Below are 16,374 nucleotides of genomic sequence, written 5' to 3'. Positions count from 1 at the left end.
ACCGGGACACAGGGATTGTTCGAATAGAAATTACAGACCGGGACACCGGGACACAAATGACGACCGGGATACCGGGACACAGGGAATATAAATGACGACCGGGACACTCAAAGAGAAATTACAAACTGGGACACCGGGACACAAATGACGACCGGGACACAGGGAATATAAATGACGACCGGGACACAGGGACACATCATTAGAATAATGAGGTATAGATCTGAATACGGATATATATATATATATATATATATATATATATATATATATATATATATATATATATATATATATATATATATATATATATAGATTATTTTCATTATAACGTATTTGAAAAATAATTTGTAATAAGCCGAAATAGCTCAGATGGGAGAGCGTTAGACTGAATATCTAAAGGTCCCTGGTTCGATCCCAGGTTTCGGCAAATTTTTTTTGCTTCCTTCCCATGTTGCATGTTCAAGAGTCAGTAAACCTGACAATCTATTTATATGCACAGACAATGGGACAGCGAAGAATGTTGTATATTCGCATATTTTATGTAGTTAAAAACATATATTTATATCTATCTCTATTCACAGGTGGGACACAGGGACACAACAACAATGGCGCGTAACGACTTACGCGCGCGGGGGGGCTTGGGGGGGCGCGAAGCGCCCCACCAACTAGGTGTTGGGGTGGCGCGAAGCGCCACCCCAACAGCTAGCATATATATATATATATATATATATATATATATATATATATATATATATATATATATATATATATATATATATATATATACTAGCTGTTGGGGTGGCGCTTCGCGCCACCCCAACAGCTAGCATATATATATATATATATATATATATATATATATATATATATATCTATATATATAAAAATAAGTTGTCTGTCTGTGGATGTGTGGATGGATGTGTGGATGGATGTGTCAGGTGACGTCACCTGAAAAAACTGGATTAGGTGACGTCAAAACTGAAAAAACTAAAAAAAGGCAAAAACTACAAAAAAAAACTAAAAACTAATAAAAAAAATAAAAAAGCTAAAAAACTAAAAAAACTATAAAGGTAAAAACCAATAAAAAACTAAAAAAAAAACTGAAAAAACTAAAAAAAGGCAAAAACTACAAAAAAAAACTAAAAACTAATAAAAAAAGTAAAAAAGCTAAAAAACTAAAAAAACTAAAAAAACTAAAAAAAGGTAAAAAACTAAAAAAAATAAAAAATAAAAAAAAACTAAAAAAAAGGAAAAAACTGAAAAATAAGCTAAAATAAAGGTAAAAACCAATAAAAAACTAAAAAAAAAAAGGAAAAAACTAATAAATGACGACACTCAAAGAGAAAGCGACCAGGACAAAAAACTAAAAAAAAAGGCAAAAACTACAAAAAAACTAAAAACTAATAAAAAAAATAAAAAAGCTAAAAAACTAAAAAAACTAAAAAAAGGTAAAAAACTAAAAAAACTAAAAACTAAAAAAAAACTAAAAAAGGTAAAAACTAAAAGAACTAAAAAAGAAAAAAATAAATGACGACACTCAAAGAGAAAGCGACCAGGACAAAAGGAATGTTCGATTAGCAATCAACAAAGCACCGGGACACAGGGAGTATAAATGACGACCAGGACACAAGTAAAAAAAAAAATTAACAAAACTAAAAAGAAGGTAAAAACTACAAAAAAACTAAAAAGAAAAAAAAACTAAAAACTAATAAAAAAACTAAAAAATCTAAAAATCTAAATAAACTAAAAAAGAAAAAAAAAGGAAAAAAATAAAGGAGAAAAACAAAACTAAAAAACGAATGTATATACAGACCGGGACACCGGGATACAAATGATGACCGGGACGCGGGACACAGGGAATATAAATGACGACCGGGACACAGGGACACAACTACAACGGGGACACCGGGGGAAACAGGGGGATAACCTGACAATCTATTTATATGCAAAGACAATGGGACAGCAAAGAATGTTGTATATTCGCAAGTTTTACGTAGTTAAAACCATATATATATATATATATATATATCTATATTCACAGGTGGGACATAGGGACACAACTACAATGGCGCGTAACTATTATGGCGCGTAACGACTTACGCGCGCGGGGGGGCTTGGGGGGGGGCGCGAAGCGCCCCCACCAACTAGGTGTTGGGGTGGCGCGAAGCGCCACCCCAACAGCTAGTATATATATATATATATATATACTAGCTGTTGGGGTGGCGCTTCGCGCCACCCCAACGCCCAGTTGGTGGGGCGCTTCGCGCCCCCCCAAGCCCCCCCGCGCGCGTAAGTCGTTAGTCGTTACGCGCCATATTAGTTACGCGCCATTGTAGTTGTGTCCCTGTGTCCCACCTGTGAATATAGATAGATTTATATATGTGTTTCATACTACGTAAAAATTGCGAATATACAACATTCTTGGCTTTCCCACTACTGGGAGCTTTCCGTTTCCAATTGCCAGCAATTGATCTGAAAATGTTTGACCAGAGTCATCGTTACACAGACAAACAACTTATTTTTATATATATAGAAGATATATATATATATATATATATATATATATATATATATATATATATATATATATATATATATATATATATATATAAATATATATATATATTTTTTCTTTTTAGTTTTTTTGTAGTTTTTACCTTTTTAAGTTTTTTTCTTCTTTTGTATTAATGCTAAAGCCAAGGTTCAAACCTGGAGCCTCTCGGACCTAGAACCTGAAACATAACGCTTTACCAACTCAGCTACTTCGGCTTGAATACATTCGTTTTGAGCAGCTTCCTCGGGTGTTGCCATTGTAGGTTCTTCAGTCATGTTACAATTAGAAATTTCTCTTTCAACGGTCTTCTTACAATTAAAAATTTGTCTTTGAACGATATTCTTAAATACCTGTGTCCTGGTCGTCATTTATATTCCCTGTGTCCTGGTCGTCATTTGTGTCCCTGTATCCCAGTCTGTAATTTCTCTTTGAGTGTCCCGGTCGTTATTTATATTCCCTCTGTCCCGGTCTGTAATTTCTCTTTGAGTGTTTTTTCTTTTTAGTATTTTTTAGTTTTTTACATTTTTTCTTTTTTTAGTTTTCTTTTTCTTCTTTATTTTTCAGCGTGTCCTGGTCGTCATTTATATTCCCTGTGTCCCGGTCGTCATGTTTTTTACATTTTTTCTTTTTTCAGTTTTCTTTTTCTTCTTTATTTTTCAGCTTCACTATGAAATACATATCGCCGAACCTTCGTTTTTTTAACTAAAATCTGGTAGGCATTGATGACCTTATCCAAGTCAAAATCCCAAACCCAATCATCATCGCTATCATTTTCAGTTTTGATATGTTTTGACTCTCGCTGTCCAGGTGGATCTTCATCTAACTGCGCGGTTTTGCGTTCTTTAGCCTCAAGCCTGTTTCCTTGCTGTTCTTTTGATTCCTCGGCACACTTTCTTTTCTGACTTTCTCTATCCGCAGCAAGTTTTTTGGCATAGACTCTTTGAGCATCTTCATCGGCTTTTGCCATTATGTAATGGCAAAATGATGTAAGTTCATCAGTCATTTTAAACTTAAACATTAATAGATTTCTACGTGAACATATATGTCTTAAATATCTTTAATGACGTCACCGTCATAGCAAAAATGACGACAACTAATTTCATGACGTCAGCCGACACAGAAACATGACGTCACCTGATCCACAGATCCACAGACAGACAACTTATTTTTATATATATAGATATATATATATTACTAGCTGTTGGGGTGGCGCTTCGCGCCACCCCAACACCTAATTAGCGGGGGCGCTTCGCTAATGATTGCCCTTGAGCTTTGTTGATGGTGATTGCTAATCGAACATTCCCTGTGTCGCCGTCGTCATTTATATATCCCCCTGTAACCCCCGGCGTCCCCGTTGTAGTTGTGTCCCTGTGTCCCGGTCGTCATTTATATTCCCTGTGTCCCGGTAGTCATTTGTGTCCCGGGGTCCCAGCCTGTAATTTCTCTTTGAGTGTCCCGGTCGTCATTTATATTCCCTGTGTCCCGGTCGTCATTTGTGTCCCGGTCTGTATATACATTCGTTTTTGAATTGGTCTTTTTTTTTTAGTTTTTAGTTTTTTACCTTTTTTTAGTTTTTTTAATTATACCTCATGATTCTAATGATTGCCCTTGAGCTTTGTTGATGGTGATTGCTAATCGAACATTCCCTGGGTCCCCATCGTCAATTATATATCCCCCTGTGCCACCCGGCGTCCCCGTTGTAGTTGTGTCCCTGTGTCCCGGTCGTCATTTATATTCCCTGTGTCCCGGTCGTCATTTGTGTCCCGGTCTGAATATTCATTCGTTTTTGAATTGGTATATGATGAAATAAATTTTTGTGTTTTTCCCCTTTTTTTCTTTTTAGTTTTTCTTTGGTTTTTACATTTTTTTTTCATTTTTTTTTCTTTTTTCTTTTTAGTTTTTTTTAGAGTTTTTACCTTTTCAGTTATTTTTTTATTTTTTAAGTTTTGTTTTTCTCCTTTATTTTTCAGTTTTTTTCCTTTTTTATTTTTTCCTCGGCACGCTTTCTTTTCTTACTTTCTCTATCAGCCACAAGTTTTTTGGCATAGAATCTTTGAGCAGCTTCCTCGGCTGCTGTCCCATTGTCTGTGCATATAAATAGATTGTCAGGTTTACCGACTCTTGAACATGAAACATATAATTGTCCATGGGAAAAACAATCCGTATTCAGATCTATACCTCATGATTCTAATGATTGCCCTTGAGCTTTGTTGATGGTGATTGCTAATCGAACATTCCCTGTGTCGCCATCGTCATTTATATATCCCCCTGTGCCCCCCGGCGTTCCCGTTGTAGTTGTGTCCCTGTGTCCCGGTCGTCATTTGTGTCCCAGTATGTAATTTCTCTTTGAGTGTCGCGGTCGTCATTTATATTCCCTGTGTCCCGGTCGTCATTTGTGTTCCAGTGTCCCGGTCTGTAATTTCTCTTTGAGTGTCCTGGTCTTCATTTATATTCCCTGTGTCCCGGTCGTCATTTGTGTCCCGGTGCTTTGTTGATGGCTCTTTGAGTGTCGCGGTCGTCATTTATATTCCCTGTGTCCCGGTCGTTATTTGTGTTCCAGTGTCCCGGTCTGTAATTTCTCTTTGAGTGTCCTGGTCGTCATTTATATTCCCTGTGTCCCGGTCGTCATTTGTGACCCTGTGCTTTGTTGATGGCTCTTTGAGTGTCGCGGTCGTCATTTATATTCCCTGTGTCCCGGTCGTCATTTGTGTCCCGGTGCTTTGTTGATGGTGATTGCTAATCGAACATTCCTTGTGTCCCGGTCGCTTTCTCTTTGAGTGTCCCGGTCGTCATTTGTGTCCCGATGTCAGGTCTGTAATTTCGTCAGTCGACACACAAACATGACGTCACTCGACAGACACACAGACAACTTATTTTTACACACACACATATATATATCTATACTAGCTGTTGGGGTGGCGCTTCGCGCCACCCCAACACCTAGTTGGTGGGGGCGCTTCGCGCCCCCCCCAAGCCCCCCCGCGCGCGTAAGTCGTTACGCGCCATAATAGTTACGCGCCATTGTAGTTGTGTCCCTATGTCCCACCTGTGAATATAGATAGATATATATATATATATATATATATATATATATATATATATATATATATATATATATATATATATATATATATATATATATATATATATATATATATATATATATATATATATATATATATATATATATATATATATATATATATATATGGTTTTAACTACGTAAAACTTGCGAATATACAACATTCTTTGCTGTCCCATTGTCTTTGCATATAAATAGATTGTCAGGTTTACCGACTCTTGAACATGCAACATATAATGGTCCATGGGAAAACAATCTGTATTCAGATCTATACCTCATGATTCTAATGATTGCCCTTGAGCTTTGTTGATGGTGATTGCTAATCGACCATTCCCTGTCCCGGTGTCCCGGTCGTCATTTACATCCCCCTGTTTCCCCCGGTGTCCCCGTTGTAGTTGTGTCCCTGTGTCCCGGTCGTCATGTATATTCCCTGTGTCCCGGTCGTCATTTGTATCCCGGTGTCCCGGTCTGTATATACATTCGTTTTTTAGTTTTGTTTTTCTCCTTTATTTTTTTCCTTTTTTTTTCTTTTTTAGCTTATTTAGATTTTTAGATTTTTTAGTTTTTTTATTAGTTTTTAGTTTTTTTTTCTTTTTAGTTTTTTTGTCCCGGTCGTCATTTATATCCCCCTGTTTCCCCCGGTGTCCCCGTTGTCATTTGTATCCCGGTGTACCGGTCTGTATATACATTCGTTTTTTAGTTTTGTTTTTCTCCTTTATTTTTTTCCTTTTTTTTCTTTTTTAGTTTATTTAGATTTTTAGATTTTTTAGTTTTTTTATTAGTTTTTAGTTTTTTTTTCTTTTTAGTTTTTTTGTAGTTTTTACCTTCTTTTTAGTTTTGTTAATTTTTTTTTTTACTTATGTCCTGGTCGTCATTTATACTCCCTGTGTCCCGGTGCTTTGTTGATTGCTAATCGAACATTCCTTTTGTCCTGGTCGCTTTCTCTTTGAGTGTCGTCATTTATTTTTTTCTTTTTTAGTTCTTTTAGTTTTTACCTTTTTTTGTTTTTTTTAGTTTTTTAGATGAAAATTTTTTTTAATTTTTTTCCTTTTTTTCTTTTAAGTTTTTTATTGGTTTTTACCTTTATGTTAGCTTATTTTTCAGTTTTTTCCTTTTTTTTAGTTTTTTTTTATTTTTTATTTTTTTTAGTTTTTTACCTTTTTTTAGTTTTTTTAGTTTTTTTAGTTTTTTAGCTTTTTTACTTTTTTTATTAGTTTTTAGTTTTTTTGTAGTTTTTGCCTTTTTTTTTAGTTTTTTCAGTTTTTTTTTAGTTTTTTATTGGTTTTTACCTTTATTTTAGCTTATTTTTCAGTTTTTTCCTTTTTTTTAGTTTTTAGTGTTTTTAGTTTTTTTAGTTTTTTACCTTTTTTTAGTTTTTTTAGTTTTTTAGCTTTTTTATTTTTTTTATTAGTTTTTAGTTTTTTTTGTAGTTTTTGCCTTTTTTTTAATTTTTTTTAGTTTTTTAGCTTTTTTATTAGTTTTTAGTTTTTTTTGTAGTTTTTGCCTTTTTTTAGTTTTTTTAGTTTTTTAGCTTTTTTATTTTTTTTATTAGTTTTTAGTTTTTTTTGTAGTTTTTGCCTTTTTTTAGTTTTTTCAGTTTTGACGTCACCTGATCCAGTTTTTTCAGGTGACGTCACCTGATCCACGATCCACAGATCCACAGACAACTTATTTTTATATATATAGATAGTTTTTTTTTTTTACTTATGTCCTGGTCGTCATTTATACTCCCTGTGTCCCGGTGCTTTGTTGATTGCTAATCGAACATTCCTTACTCCCTGTGTCCCGGTGCTTTGTTGATTGCTAATCGAACATTCCTTTTGTCCTGGTCGCTTTCTCTTTGAGTGTCGTCATTTATTTTTTTCTTTTTTAGTTCTTTTAGTTTTTACCTTTTTTAGTTTTTTTTAGTTTTTTAGATGAAATTTTTTTTTAGTTTTTTCCTTTTTTTCTTTTTAGTTTTTTATTGGTTTTTACCTTTATTTTAGCTTATTTTTCAGTTTTTTCCTTTTTTTTAGTTTTTTTTTATTTTTTATTTTTTTTAGTTTTTTACCTTTTTTTAGTTTTTTTAGTTTTTTAGCTTTTTTACTTTTTTTATTAGTTTTTAGTTTTTTTTGTAGTTTTTGCCTTTTTTTAGTTTTTTCAGTTTTTTTTTTTAGTTTTTTATTGGTTTTTACCTTTATTTTAGCTTATTTTTCAGTTTTTTCCTTTTTTTTTAGTTTTTTTTTAGTTTTTAGTTTTTTTAGTTTTTTACCTTTTTTTAGTTTTTTTAGTTTTTTTAGTTTTTTAGCTTTTTTATTTTTTTTATTAGTTTTTAGTTTTTTTTGTAGTTTTTGCCTTTTTTTTATTTTTTTTTAGTTTTTTAGCTTTTTTATTAGTTTTTAGTTTTTTTTGTAGTTTTTGCCTTTTTTTAGTTTTTTTTTAGTTTTTTAGCTTTTTTATTTTTTTTATTAGTTTTTAGTTTTTTTTCTAGTTTTTGCCTTTTTTTAGTTTTTTCAGTTTTGACGTCACCTGATCCAGTTTTTTCAGGTGACGTCACCTGATCCATCCACAGATCCACAGACAACTTATTTTTATATATATCTATATATATAAAAATAAGTTGTCTGTCTGTCTGTGGATGTGTGGATGGATGTGTCAGGTGACGTCACCTGAAAAAACTGGATTAGGTGACGTCAAAACTGAAAAAACTAAAAAAAGGCAAAAACTACAAAAAAAACTAAAAACTAATAAAAAAAATAAAAAAGCTAAAAAACTAAAAAAACTATAAAGGTAAAAACCAATAAAAAACTAAAAAAAAACTGAAAAAACTAAAAAAAGGCAAAAACTACAAAAAAAAAAACTAAAAACTAATAAAAAAAGTAAAAAAGCTAAAAAACTAAAAAAACTAAAAAAACTAAAAAAAGGTAAAAAACTAAAAAAAATAAAAAATAAAAAAAACTAAAAAAAAGGAAAAAACTGAAAAATAAGCTAAAATAAAGGTAAAAACCAATAAAAAACTAAAAAAAAGGAAAAAACTAATAAATGACGACACTCAAAGAGAAAGCGACCAGGACAAAAGGAATGTTCGATTAGCAATCAACAAAGCACCGGGACACAGGGAGTATAAATGACGACCAGGACATAAGTAAAAAAAAAAACTATCTATATATATAAAAATAAGTTGTCTGTGGATCTGTGGATCGTGGATCAGGTGACGTCACCTGAAAAAACTGGATCAGGTGACGTCAAAACTGAAAAAACTAAAAAAAAGGCAAAAACTAAAAAAAAAAACTAAAAACTAATAAAAAAAATAAAAAAGCTAAAAAACTAAAAAAACTAAAAAAAGGCAAAAACTACAAAAAAACTAAAAACTAATAAAAAAGCTAAAAAACTAAAAAAACTAAAAAAAAGGCAAAAACTACAAAAAAACTAAAAACTAATAAAAAAAATAAAAAAGCTAAAAAACTAAAAAAACTAAAAAAAGGTAAAAAACTAAAAAATAAATAACGACCGGGACACAGGGACACAACTACAACGGGGACACCGGGGGAAACAGGGGGATATAAATGACGACCGGGACAAAAAAACTAAAAAGAAATAAAAACTAAAAACTAATAAAAAAAACTAAAAAATCTAAAAATCTAAATAAGCTAAAAAAGAAAAAAAAGGAAAAAAAACAAATGATGACCGGGACCCGGGACACAGGGAATATAAATGACGACCGGGACACAGGGACACAACTACAACGGGGACACCGGGGGAAACAGGGGGATAACCTGACAATCTATTTATATGCAAAGACAATGGGACAGCAAAGAATGTTGTATATTCGCAAGTTTTACGTAGTTAAAACCATATATATATATATATCTATATTCACAGGTGGGACATAGGGACACAACTACAATGGCGCGTAACTATTATGGCGCGTAACGACTTACGCGCGCGGGGGGGCTTGGGGGGGGCGCGAAGCGCCCCCACCAACTAGGTGTTGGGGTGGCGCGAAGCGCCACCCCAACAGCTAGTAGATATATAAAAATAAGTTGTCTGTGTGTGGATAGCTCAGTTATATAACTACCTGTGTTGGCGCAGTGGGTTTAACCTTAGCGTGGTAATACGGGACCCAGAGATCGAACCATGCTGCAGGAATGCACTACAGGGCCGACGCAGGGACCTTAGTAGTCAAGAAGCGTCGTTAATCCGATACAAATACAAATACAGTAGCTCAGTTGGTAAAGCGTTATGTTCCAGGTTCTAGGTCCGAGAGGTTCCAGGTTCGAACCTTGGCTTTAGCATTAATACAAAAGAAGAAAAAAATTAAAAAAGATAAAAACTAAAAAGAAAATACTAAAAAAAACTAAAAAACTAAAAAAAAAAAACTAAAAAAAACTAAAAAAAATGTAAAAACTACAAAAAAAAACTAAAAGAAAAAAATAAATAAAAACTAATAAAAAAACTAAAAAAATCTGAATACGGATTGTTTTTCCCATGGACAATTATATGTTGCATGTTCAAGAGTCGGTAAACCTGACAATCTATTTATATGTACAGACATATATATATATATATATATATATATATATATATATATATATATATCTATATATATAAAAATAAGTTGTCTGTGTGTGGATCTGTGGATCAGGTGACGTCATGTTTGTCCGCATATGACGTCTGAATTATTTCACACTAATACAAAAGAAGAAAAAAACTAAAAAAGGTAAAAACTACAAAAAAAACTAAAAAGAAAAAAAAACTAAAAAAGCTAAAAAACTAAAAAAACTAAAAAAAGGTAAAAATCTAATAACAAAAAAAAAACTGAAAAAAATAAAAAAAGGCAAAAACTACAAAAAAAATAAAAACTAATAAAAAAACTAAAAAAGCTAAAAAACTAAAAAAAACTAAAAAAGGTAAAAAACTAAAAAAAAACTAAAAACTAAAAAAGAAAAAAACTAAAAAAAAGGAAAAAACTGAAAAATAAAAGAGAAAAAGAAAACTAAAAAAATATGAATAAATATATATAAAAATAAGTTGTTTGTGGGTTATGTCTGTCTGTCTGTCTGTCGAGTGACGTCGTGTTTGTCCCCATATGACGTCTGAATTATTTCACACTAATACAAAAGAAGAAAAAAAAACTAAAAAAGGTAAAAACTACAAAAAAAACTAAAAAGAAAAAAAACTAAAAAAGCTAAAAAACTAAAAAAAACTAAAAAAAACTGAAAAAACTAAAAAAAGGCAAAAACTAAAAAAACAACTAAAAACTAATAAAAAAACTAAAAAAGCTAAAAAACTAAAAAAACTAAAAAAACTAAAAAAAGGTAAAAAACAAAAAAAAAACTAAAAACTAAAAAAGAAAAAACTAAAAAAAAGGAAAAAACTAAAAAATAAGAGAAAAAGAAAACTAAAAAAATATTAATAAATATAAAAAAGTAAAAAAATGGTAAAAACTACAAAAAAAACTAAAAACTAATAAAAAAACTAAAAAATCTAAAAATCTAAATAAACTAAAAAAGAAAAAAAAGAAAAAAGGAAAAAAATAAAGGAGAAAAACAAAACTAAAAAACGAATGTATATACAGACCGGGACACCGGGATACAAATGACGACCGGGACACAGGGAATATAAATGACGACCGGGACACAGGGACACAACTACAATGGGGACGCCGGGGGGCACAGGGGGATATAAATGACGACCGGGACACCGGGACACAAGGAATATAAATGACGCCCGGGACACTCAAAGAGAAATCACAGACTGGAACACCGGGACACAAATGACGACCGGGACACAGGGAATATAAATGACGCCCGGGACACAGGGACATAACTACAAAGGGGACGCCGGGGTGCACAGGGGGATATATAAATGACGATGGCGACTCAGGGAATGGTCGATTAGCAATCACCATCAACAAAGCTCAAGGGCAATCATTAGAATCATGAGGTATAGATCTGAATACGGATTGTTTTCCCATGGACCATTATATGTTGCATGTTCAAGAGTCGGTAAACCTGACAATCTATTTATATGCACAGACAATGGGACAGCAAAGAATGTTGTATATTCGCAAGTTTTACGTAGTTAAAAACATATATATATATATATATATATATATATATATATATATATATATATATATATATATATATATATATATATATCTATCTATATTCACAGGTGGGACATAGGGACACAACTACAATGGCGCGTAACTAATATGGCGCGTAACGACTTACGCGCGCGGGGGGCTTGGGGGGGGGGCGCGAAGCGCCCCCACCAACTAGGTGTTGGGGTGGCGCGAAGCGCCACCCCAACAGCTAGTATATCTATATATATATAAATAAGTTGTCTGTGGATCGTGGATCAGGTGACGTCATGTTTCGGCTGACGTCATGAAATTAGTTGTCGTCATTTTTGCTTTGACGATGCTTAGTATATTGTAAAACACATTAATTTGGTTAATAATATACCATTTAAAACACCAAAATGAACATGCTGGAGTAGTCACTCGGTGAGAGAGGGTGTCAGAACGGAGAATGAAGGTCCCAGGTTCAAATCCTGGTTAGGCTAAAAAAGGTAAAAAACTAAAAACTAAAAAAAAAACTGAAAAAACTAAAAAAAGGCAAAAACTACAAAAAAACTATAAACTAATAAAAAAAATAAAAAAGCTAAAAAACTAAAAAAACTAAAAAAACTAAAAAACTAAAAACTAAAAAAACTAAAAACTAAAAAAATGGAAAAAACTGAAAAATAGAAGAGAAAAAGAAAACTAATAAAATTAAGAATAAAAATAAAAAAAAATAAAAAAGATAAAAACTAAAAAAAAAAGTAAGAAGAAAAAACGAAAAAAAAATTCAAAAAGCTAAAAAAAAAGGTAAAAACCAATAAAAAACTAAAATAAAAAAAGGAAAAACCGCGCAGTTAGATGAGGATCCACCTGGACAGCGAGAGTCAAAACATATCAAAACTGAAAATGATAGCGATGATGATTGGGTTTGGGATTTTGACTTGGATAAGGTCATCAATGCCTACCAGATTTTAGTTAAAAAAAACAAAGGTTCGGCGATATGTATTTCATAGTGAAGCTGAAAAATAAAAAAGAAAAAGAAAACTGAAAAAAGAAAAAATGTAAAAAACATGACGACAGGGACACAGGGAATATAAATGACGACCAGGACACGCTGAAAAATAAAAAAGAAAAAGAAAACTGAAAAAAGAAAAAATGTAAAAAACTAAAAAATACTAAAAAGAAAAAACACTCAAAGAGAAATTACAGACCGGGACACTCAAAGAGAAATTACAGACTGGGATACCGGGACACAAATGACGACCGGGACACAGGGAATATAAATGACGACCAGGACACAGGTATTTAAGAATATCGTTCAAACACAAATTTTTAATTATAAGAAGACCGTTGAAAGAGAAATTTCTAATTGTAAAATGACTGAAGAACCTACAATGGCAACACCTGAGGAAGCTGCTCAAAACGAATGTATTCAAGCCGAAGTAGCTGAGTTGGTAAAGCGTTATGTTTCAGGTTCTAGGTCCGAGAGGCTCCAGGTTTGAACCTTGGCTTTAGCATTAATACAAAAGAAGAAAAAAACTAAAAAAGGTAAAAACTACAAAAAAACTAAAAAGAAAATATATATATATTTATATTTTATACATATATTTTCTATATATTGTCTGTCTGTGTAACGATGACTCTGGTCAAACATTTTCAGATCAATTGCTGGCAATTGGAAACGAAAAGCTCCCAGTAGTGGGAAAGCCAAGAATGTTGTATATTCGCAATTTTTACGTAGTTTGAAACACATATATAAATCTATCTATATTCACAGGTGGGACACAGGGACACAACTACAATGGCGCGTAACTAATATGGCGCGTAACGACTTACGCGCGCGGTGCACTTCATAGGCATGACATTACGGCCCGTGTCTTCCGGCAAAAGTTGAAATCACTGATAAACTACATAGTAAAACTTGAAGTGTTTGGGTCAGTGCGATGCTGGATGTACTCAGTGGAATGGCAAAAACGAGGTTTGCCACACGCACATATACTAATCTGGCTACATAAAAAAATTACTTCGAACGAAATTGATGATGTGATTTCCGCTGAAATACCTGATAAAAATGTCGATAAGGGGTTACATGATATTATTGTAAAAAATATGATACATGGACCTTGCGGTACACTGAACGAAAATTCACCATGCATGGCCAAAGGAAGGTGCACAAAGCAATATCCTCGACTATTAGTATCCAACACAATTACTGGCAATGATGGTTACCCACAATATAGAAGAAGATCTACTGAAGATGGCGGTAAAACAGCAATAATAAAGAAGCGTAACGGTACCACCATCGAAGTAGATAACCAGTGGGTTGTTCCATATTCCCCATTATTATCAAAAACATTTAATGCACACATAAACGTTGAATACTGTAACTCCGTAAAGGCAATCAAATACATATGTAAATACGTCAACAAAGGCAGTGACATGGCAGTTTTTGGCTTGCAGCCCGAAATCAAAGATTTCGACGAAATCGTACAATATCAGGCTGGAAGATACATAAGCAGTAATGAAGCTGTTTGGCGAATTCTTTCATTTCCGATACATGAACGTAGTCCAGCTGTTGTTCACTTAGCGGTACATTTACAGAATGGTCAACGTGTTTATTTCTCGGAAACCAACGTGCAACAAAGAGCCCTGAATCCACCGGAAACAAAATTAACAGCTTTTTTTCGCTTTGCAAAAATGATTCTTTTTCAAAAAAACTGCTGTATACGGAAGTGCCTTCGTATTACACGTGGAATACTAAAAATAAAGTATTTGAACGTCGAAAACCGGGTAAGTCAGTCGACGGCCAACCTACCCTCTTCAAAGATACCACGATAGGAAGACTCTACACCGTTCACCCCAATCAACATGAATGCTTCTTTCTACGCCTGCTTTTGGTGAATGTACCCGGTCCGACATCCTTTGAGTATTTGAGAACTGTAAACGGTACTATACATGACACTTACCGTAGTGCATGCCAAGCTCTGAATTTATTGGAGAATGACCAACACTGGGATAACTGCATCAATGACGCGTGCGAAACGTCAACCCCAAGTCAAATTCGTGCATTGTTTGGCATCATTTTAACAACTTGCTCTCCATCAGCTCCTACAGAGTTATGGGAAAAATATAAGTCAAAAATGTCCGAAGATATACTCCATCGAAAACAGTTAGAGACGTCAGTTATGACTTTTGATTTTACATCAGAAATTTATAACTACACTTTAGTTATTATAGAAGATTTGTGCGTACGTATGGCAAACAAACCTCTTCAGGATTTGGGAATGCCTTCACCTAACCGTATCGCTGCTGTTTGGACATGTGTAGAAATGGATCGTGAACAAAGTTACAGTACGAGTGATCTATTGTCGTATGTACAAAATAACATTTCCAAGTTAACGTCGGAACAAAAAGACATTTATGATACGATAATGCATTGTGTCGATAACAACGTTGGAGAAATTTTCTTTTTGGATGCGCCAGGAGGTACTGGTAAAACATTTGTGATAAAACTGATTCTGGCATCAATTCGATCAAAAAATGATATAGCGTTGGCAATTGCGTCATCCGGAATAGCCGCAACATTGCTGCCTGGTGGAAGAACTGCTCATTCTGCTTTGAAATTGCCTCTGAATTTGCATTCTACAGAAACTCCCACGTGCAATATTTCCAAATCATCTGGGATGGGTAAAGTATTGCAGTAATGCAAACTTATTATTTGGGATGAGTGCACAATGGCACACAAAAAATCGCTCGAGGCTCTGGATCAATGCTTTAAATATTTGAGAGGGAAGTCGAAACCCTTTGGCAGCACATTAATATTGCTTGCGGGAGATTTCAGGCAAACATTACCTATAATACCTAGATCAACTCCTGCAGACGAAATGAATGCTTGCCTGAAAAATTCTAATTTATGGGCACACGTAAAAATATCAAAATTAACTACAAATTTGCGTGTACGATTGCAAAACGATGACTCTGGTCAAACATTGTCAGATCAATTGCAGGAAATTGGAAACGGAAAGCTCCCAGTAGACTCAATTTCAGGACGTATACAACTGCCTGCTGATTTCTGTAATTTAGTGACGTCCAAAAATGAATTGATTGAAAAAGTATTTCCAAATATTCTAAAAAATTATAAAATAATAAATGGCTAAGTGAAAGAGCGATTCTCGCACCCAAAAATATAGACGTCCACGAAATCAACAATATTGTTTAGACCAAGATTCGAGACCAGGCAGTCCTTTACAAGTCAGTCGACACAGTTTTGGAACCAAATGAAGCGGTTAATTATCCATCTGAATTTTTAAATTCCGTGGATCTTTCAGGGTCTCCACCACACGTGCTACAACTAAAAATAGGCGTACCAATAATACTTTTAAGAAATATCAACCCACCAAAGCTTTGCAATGGCACGCGACTTGCCGTAAAAAAACAAACAATGGAAAACCTAATAGAGGCCACAATCTTGACAGGGCCTTTTGAGGGTGAGGCTGTTCTTATTCCTCGCATTCCCAGGATTCCAACGGATCTGCCTTTTCAATTTAAAAGATTGCAATTCCCAATTCGATTAGCATTTGCAATCACCATTAACAAAGCTCAAGGTCAATCATCAGAAAATGTGGTATAGATCTTAATACTGATTGTTTTTCCCATGGACAATTGTACGTTGCATGTTCGAGGGTCGGT

The 16,374-nt window shown here is 33.5% G+C and overlaps 1 non-coding gene across 1 annotated transcript; it reads left to right on the top strand.

Moving 5' to 3' along the window:
• Positions 1-354: 354 nt before the first annotated feature.
• Positions 355-427, top strand: Trnaf-gaa (transfer RNA phenylalanine (anticodon GAA)). The gene has a single exon. It is a non-coding gene; the product is annotated as a tRNA-Phe (tRNA).
• The last annotated feature ends 15,947 nt before the right edge of the window (positions 428-16,374 follow it).

Source organism: Artemia franciscana, unplaced genomic scaffold (genome assembly GCF_032884065.1).
Source record: "Artemia franciscana unplaced genomic scaffold, ASM3288406v1 PGA_scaffold_151, whole genome shotgun sequence".
Taxonomy (NCBI): Eukaryota; Metazoa; Arthropoda; class Branchiopoda; order Anostraca; family Artemiidae; genus Artemia; species Artemia franciscana.
The sequence above is the reverse complement of the archived record's forward strand: the minus strand, read 5'-3'. Positions and strand labels throughout refer to the sequence as shown.